The sequence below is a fragment of the Cupressus sempervirens genome, chromosome 3 (assembly GCF_028749045.1).
Source record: "Cupressus sempervirens isolate cs-2001-9-10 chromosome 3, ASM2874904v1, whole genome shotgun sequence".
Classification (NCBI taxonomy): domain Eukaryota; kingdom Viridiplantae; phylum Streptophyta; class Pinopsida; order Cupressales; family Cupressaceae; genus Cupressus; species Cupressus sempervirens.
Genome location: NC_143120.1, coordinates 773,910,328 through 773,916,327, shown reverse-complemented (window position 1 = coordinate 773,916,327; position 6,000 = coordinate 773,910,328).

Here is a 6,000-nt window from a genome sequence, read left to right as displayed (position 1 = left end):
GGGCTTGTGAACTTCATAGGGTGTAAGATAGAGGAATAAGGAAGTATGCTCTTTACTACTTGAAAGTGATGCCCAAGAGTAAATCAAAAATCTAGAAACCTTTGAAAGATGGTACCCAAGGGAAGCAAGAAAGTTAGTGGTTCTTTTGTATGAGTCTTTTCTATGAAGAGATTATGATTTTCTTTTAGGAAGTCAAAAGCTTTAGAAAGGATGATTGGGATAGATTAAGATAACTTGGTAATGAAAATATCTTGTGTTTGGGAAAGGTGACAAGGTAGAGGAGTATGCTCTTTCCCCTTGGGAAATCAAAAAGTTGGACCCTTAGATCCAAACCTCCAGTTTGAGTCAACCTTTAGAGGGCCTTCTAGAGTGATCCAACCTTCAAGAATGACCCAGGTGAGTACACTCCTTTCACCAGAGATTCAAACTCACTATAATAAAGAAGATTTGTAGAGAAAAAGACTCCAAAGCCATATTAATTTCCTCTTCTTCATTTTGATATCGCATATAAGGAAGAAGCTCTATAAACTACACTGGCTAGTGCCAACCCTAGACTTGCTAGTCAAGTGTGTGCACTTAAAAATGCTGGTCTGGGATCCTGGCCTTAACATTTTTTTGTGAAGACACCAAGGATTAATATGAATAGAAGCCAAGTAAAAACCTCTTAGTTACTTGCTACTCAATTCACCTTTGAAAGGTGGCATAATCTTTGTGCAAGGAGGGAAAAGATTCTCTCCTATAGGTACTCACCATTAGAATATACCTGGATGTTGGAAGGTGGTATACATGCTTGACCCGTACCATAAGGCTTTTTATTTAGCATATATGTTATTGAGTCCTTGGAATACACCAAAAACATGAGTGCCCTCTAGTGGGGTGAGATGGCTGTGTGAGGTGAGTGTATGCACACAAGTTGTGAAATAAAGGTTTTGCTTCCTCTACCATTTTTTATTATAGGGATAAAGCATTTTCATTCTTGAGTCTCCAAACTTGTCCAAATCTATCAAACAAACTAAAGATCAAGACTCCCCTATTCCTTTGTGTTTCTTTGTCCTTGATTGGATTGTTTGCGACTACTTCTTGCTTCCTATGTTTATCTAAAAATAACTATCTTTTTCTAAACCAAAATGTTGTCCAAAACTTGAAAACTATCTTGTTACCTATCTAAAATATCTAAACACAATCAACCATCTATCCAGAACTATCTGAAACTTGCAAAATCTCTCCAAAATAAAGTCAAAGTTGTCAATCTGTCTAGATTCTCATGCCCAGTTCTACAAAATATTGTGCAAGAAAATACTTGAAAATACCCTGTTAGAACTTCCTTGAGTGTCTTTGTGTAAGTCTTCATAGAACTCACTACAAATCTCCATGTGAGATCTTGCAAAAATAGTGTCTTTTATGCTAGGTTTCTATCCTTTTGTCACCTCCTCGTACATCTCTACAGAAATCATCATGCAAGAAATCAAATCAAAAGTTGATGTTTTTTATCTTCGCTTGCTTCTTTGTACTTTCTCACATGGTTCCCTTAGAATCCTTGTGCAAGATCTTTTCCTAAAAACTATCAACTATCATGTCTACATTATCTAAACTCCAAGTTTGATCTATACTTGCAACACTTGATCACATTTTTGTTTGTAAATAGAGTTAAACAATGACTTCTTTCTTAGCTGACAACTTGTCATCTATACACAAATTAGTCTCGTCACTTATCTATCTTCTTCTTTTCCTTTCATGTTTTTCATAGTTTGTGTCATGATAATTATAATCTTTGGTTGTTCTAGCCATTAATCAAATCACTCGTACCTAAGTATACAACTCTCTTATCTCACTTTTTTGAGACTACATTCTGGTGTGGTCCTTGTCTAGGCTTTTTCTTTTTGTCCTTCTCTATGACTATGGCACCAAGAAGAAAAAATGTATTTTATCTTATTAGAATTAAATGAGGTAGAGCTAGGGGTCATAATTGTGATAGAAGTCACTTTTTAGCTTATATAGGGTTTGTCTCCAATTCATTTAGTGAGGAATCTTTACAATCTCCTTCACCTATTAGATCACCTTATGTTTACAGAACATTTTCCATAAACTTACAACAAACTAGGAACCCCTTGTATCAAGAGGATCTTGAAACTAGCAAAGGTCATACATCTCCAAACAACATAGATAAATTCTTGTTTAGGTAACCTTTTTAATCAACATACACTAAAACTTATGACATCCCTACAATGGTTGATCAAGAATTAGAACATGGAGAACATGGTATAGAACAAGATCACCAAAGGAATGAAAGACATAAGGAACCTTTTACTAATGATGGTGCAGGAGCACGTTTGCGACAAGAAGATAACATGCAACATTATTTATGCAAAATTATATTGTAATAGGAAGTTTGGTGGTGACAGGAAGACAACCTACAATATGACTAAAATGCAAGGCGCAAAGAAAATATCAAAAAATTTTGAGTTTAAAATCTAAAATTTGAAATGTTTGTGTGTGTGAGTTTAGAGTTTTATGTTTTAAAATAAATGTCCTTTTTTTTTGTGGTGGAAATGTTTAGGTGGCATTCTTATAAGCCTACCCAACATTATCCACTTAGGACTTAGTATGAGTTTATTTTAGATTATTTTGGGTGTGTTAAAGGTTTCTAATTTTTGAAAATGTTTATTTGAAAAATCAAAAGGAAGAAAATGATGAGTATTCCTAAAGCACCATGTGTAGGCATTCAAAATGTAACCACCACAAGAAAGCTATGATGGATTTTTGGGAGTTACATTAGAAGGTGAATATTCCTAAAGCACCATGTGTAGGCATTCAAAATGTAACCACCACAAGAAAGCTATGATGGATTTTTGGGAGTTACATTAGAAGGTTTTTCAAAAAGAGAAAGAGTGCATATTGTAAGAGCGATTTTTGAAGAGAGATTTTTGAAGAGAGATTTTTTGGAGAGAGATTTTTTGGGAGAAAGTGAATAGAATGAAGTTCTTGAGTTTTCCTGTGATTTTCTTAAGTTTCTAGTGTTGTATGGATGTGATTGTGTAGTATTCTACATACATTTTTCTGTTTGTATTTAGATCAACAATTTGGAAGAAATCTGAAAATCAGATCTTAATAGTTTAATATTTTCTTATTGTTCATTTCTTATCAGATGGATTTCTCTGTTGTTTTGAGAGTGGTATTTGCATGGGGGTTTTCTAAAGATCCTCCAATAGTCTTTATCAGCCATTGGAGGATCCTCTGTAATTTCATGCATTTATTTATTTCTGTATTGTTGTCTCATATCATGTTACAGGAAAACCCAATTGTAATGCAGATTTGAATGGGCAACATCTTCATGTATTGACCCTCATTTCATTAAATTTCTATGCATTTTCTGAAATTTGCATTCATGCATGTAAAGCCTTAAGTCATGCATTTGATTTTCTAAAGGTTATAAAATCTCTCTGCATCATTTTGGGTATTAGAGCCCAGCAAAAGGTTTGGGAAAAAGTAGTTGTGTATATGTTTGTGTGATTGTGAAAGATTGAGAGAAATAGTCCGAGAAGAAGTCCAAGAGACTAGATAAGAAGAAAATAACCTAGCTGAGGAATAATAGAAGAAGAAGAAGCAGAAAGACAAAGCTATAGCCAAAGACATTCTATATTCCGAACAAAGTGCAAGTGCAAGAATAAGGTATGAAAAGTTATAGTTGACAGTGGTTCCTTTGAAAATATAATCTCAGTAGAAATGGTTGAGAAATTGAATCTTCCAAGAGTACCTCATGATTTACCTTACAGAGCATATGGGTTAGGAGATGAACAATGGATTGATGTGTTTGAAAAGTCATATGTTTCTTTTAATATTGGACCATATTTTGATACCATTGAATGTGATATTATTCCTTTAAAAGATTGTCACTTGATTTTGGGAAGAGCATGGCAATATGACAGGTCAACCATATATGATTGTAGAGAAAACACATATACCATCAACAAGAATGGGAAGAAGATACTTTTATTTCCATTGAAGGATGATACAACATGGAAGGAATCAAGAAGTATAGGTCTTATTGATAGGATAGCATTTCCAATGCATGATGAAGTGAAAAAGGAAGTGAAAGAAGTTTTGGTAGAGGCAAATGAAACTACAGAGAAGGCAGCCATAAAGAGTGCAGATGTATGTGAAATTGGTACAAAAATCTCAGCAATGATAGATGTAAGTTGTCTTTTGGAAGGGAAAGAACATGAAGAGCAGAAAGAAGATAAATTGCAGCAAGAAGCAGTGCAACAAGTAAATGTTGATGAGAAGAATAAAGAGGAAAGTCCTATGGGATTTGAGTGTGATAAAGTTATGGTTGGAACAATAATGTGTCCTTTGAAAATAGAGATGAGTACAATGCTGAAAGGTACTCCTATGAAAGAGAGTTTGGAGGAAAATAATGAAGCCTTCAAAATGCATGGTGTAGTGAAATGTCAAGAGCAATGGCATGAGGAAGGAGATAAAGATTGTGTAGCAGCAAGTTCTGAAGAAGAATCTGATTTATGGGAAGAGTTTACAGCCATGATGGGAGAATGACAAAGGAATGGTGGTAGTATGGAGACTCAGCATGAAGAAGTTTACAAAGAAGAGGTATCGGATGATGTTATGGACAAAGAAGATGAGGCTGAATATATTTATGATAGGGAAACAAATTATTTTCGGGACATAAAATTTAGAATAAAAATTCAAGTGTATGCAGCAATAATAAAAATTCAGAATGTGATGAAGTTACAAGTGTATGTAGCAGCCATACAAATTCAGAATATGATGAAGTGGATGCATAGTGAGCAGCAAATAATTTTTATCTTACCAATGGAAAACAAACCAAAGGTAAAGATGAAGGAGAAAGAGAAAATTCAAATGATACAAGTTCAAGAAAGACCAAGTATTCTAATGGAGGAAAAGTAAAAACCAAAATTCAAGATGAAGGGATCCATATGTTTTTCTAATGCTTTATTTTGCAGGTGTTTCCAAGGGACTTGGAAACTTTTGAAATTTGGGAGTATGGTGCAGGAGCACGTCTGTGACAAGAAGATAACATGCAACATTATTTATGCAAAATTATAGTGTAATAGGAAGTTTGGTGGTGATAGGAAGACAACCTACAATATGACTAAAATGCAAAGTGCAAAGCAAATATCAAAAAGTTTTGAGTTTAAAATCTAAAATTTGAAATGTTTGTGTGTGTGAGTTTAGAGTTTTATGTTTTAAAATAAATGTCCTTTTTTTTTTGTGGTGGAAATGTTTAGGTGGCATTCTTATAAGCCTACCCAACATTATCCACTTAGGACTTAGTATGAGTTTATTTTAGATTATTTTGGGTGTGTTAAAGGTTTCTAATTTTTGAAAATGTTTATGGGAAAAATCAAAAGAAATAAAATGATGAGTATTCCTAAAGCACCATGTGTAGGCATTCAAAATGTAACCACCACAAGAAAGCTATGATGGATTTTTGGGAGTTACATTAGAAGGTGAATATTCCTAAAGCACCATGTGTAGGCATTCAAAATGTAACCGCCACAAGAAAGCTATGATGGATTTTTGGGAGTTACATTAGAAGGTTTTTCAAAAAGAGAAAGAGTGCATATTGTAAGAGCGATTTTTGAAGAGAGATTTTTTGGAGAGAGATTTTTTGGGAGAAAGTGAATAGAATGAAGTTCTTGAGTTTTCCTGTGATTTTCTTAAGTTTCTAGTGTTGTATGGATGTGATTGTGTAGTATTCTACATACATTTTTCTGTTTGTATTTAGATCAACGATTTCGAAGAAATCTGAAAATCAGATCATAATAGTTTAATATTTTCTTATTGTTCATTTATTATCAGCCAGATCTCTCTATTGTTTTGAGAGTGGTATTTGCATGGGGGTTTTCTAAAGATCCTCCAATGGTCTTTATCAACCATTGGAGGATCCTCTATAATTTCATGCATTTATTTATTTCTGTATTGTTGTCTCATATCAGGTTATAGGAAAACACAGTTGTAATG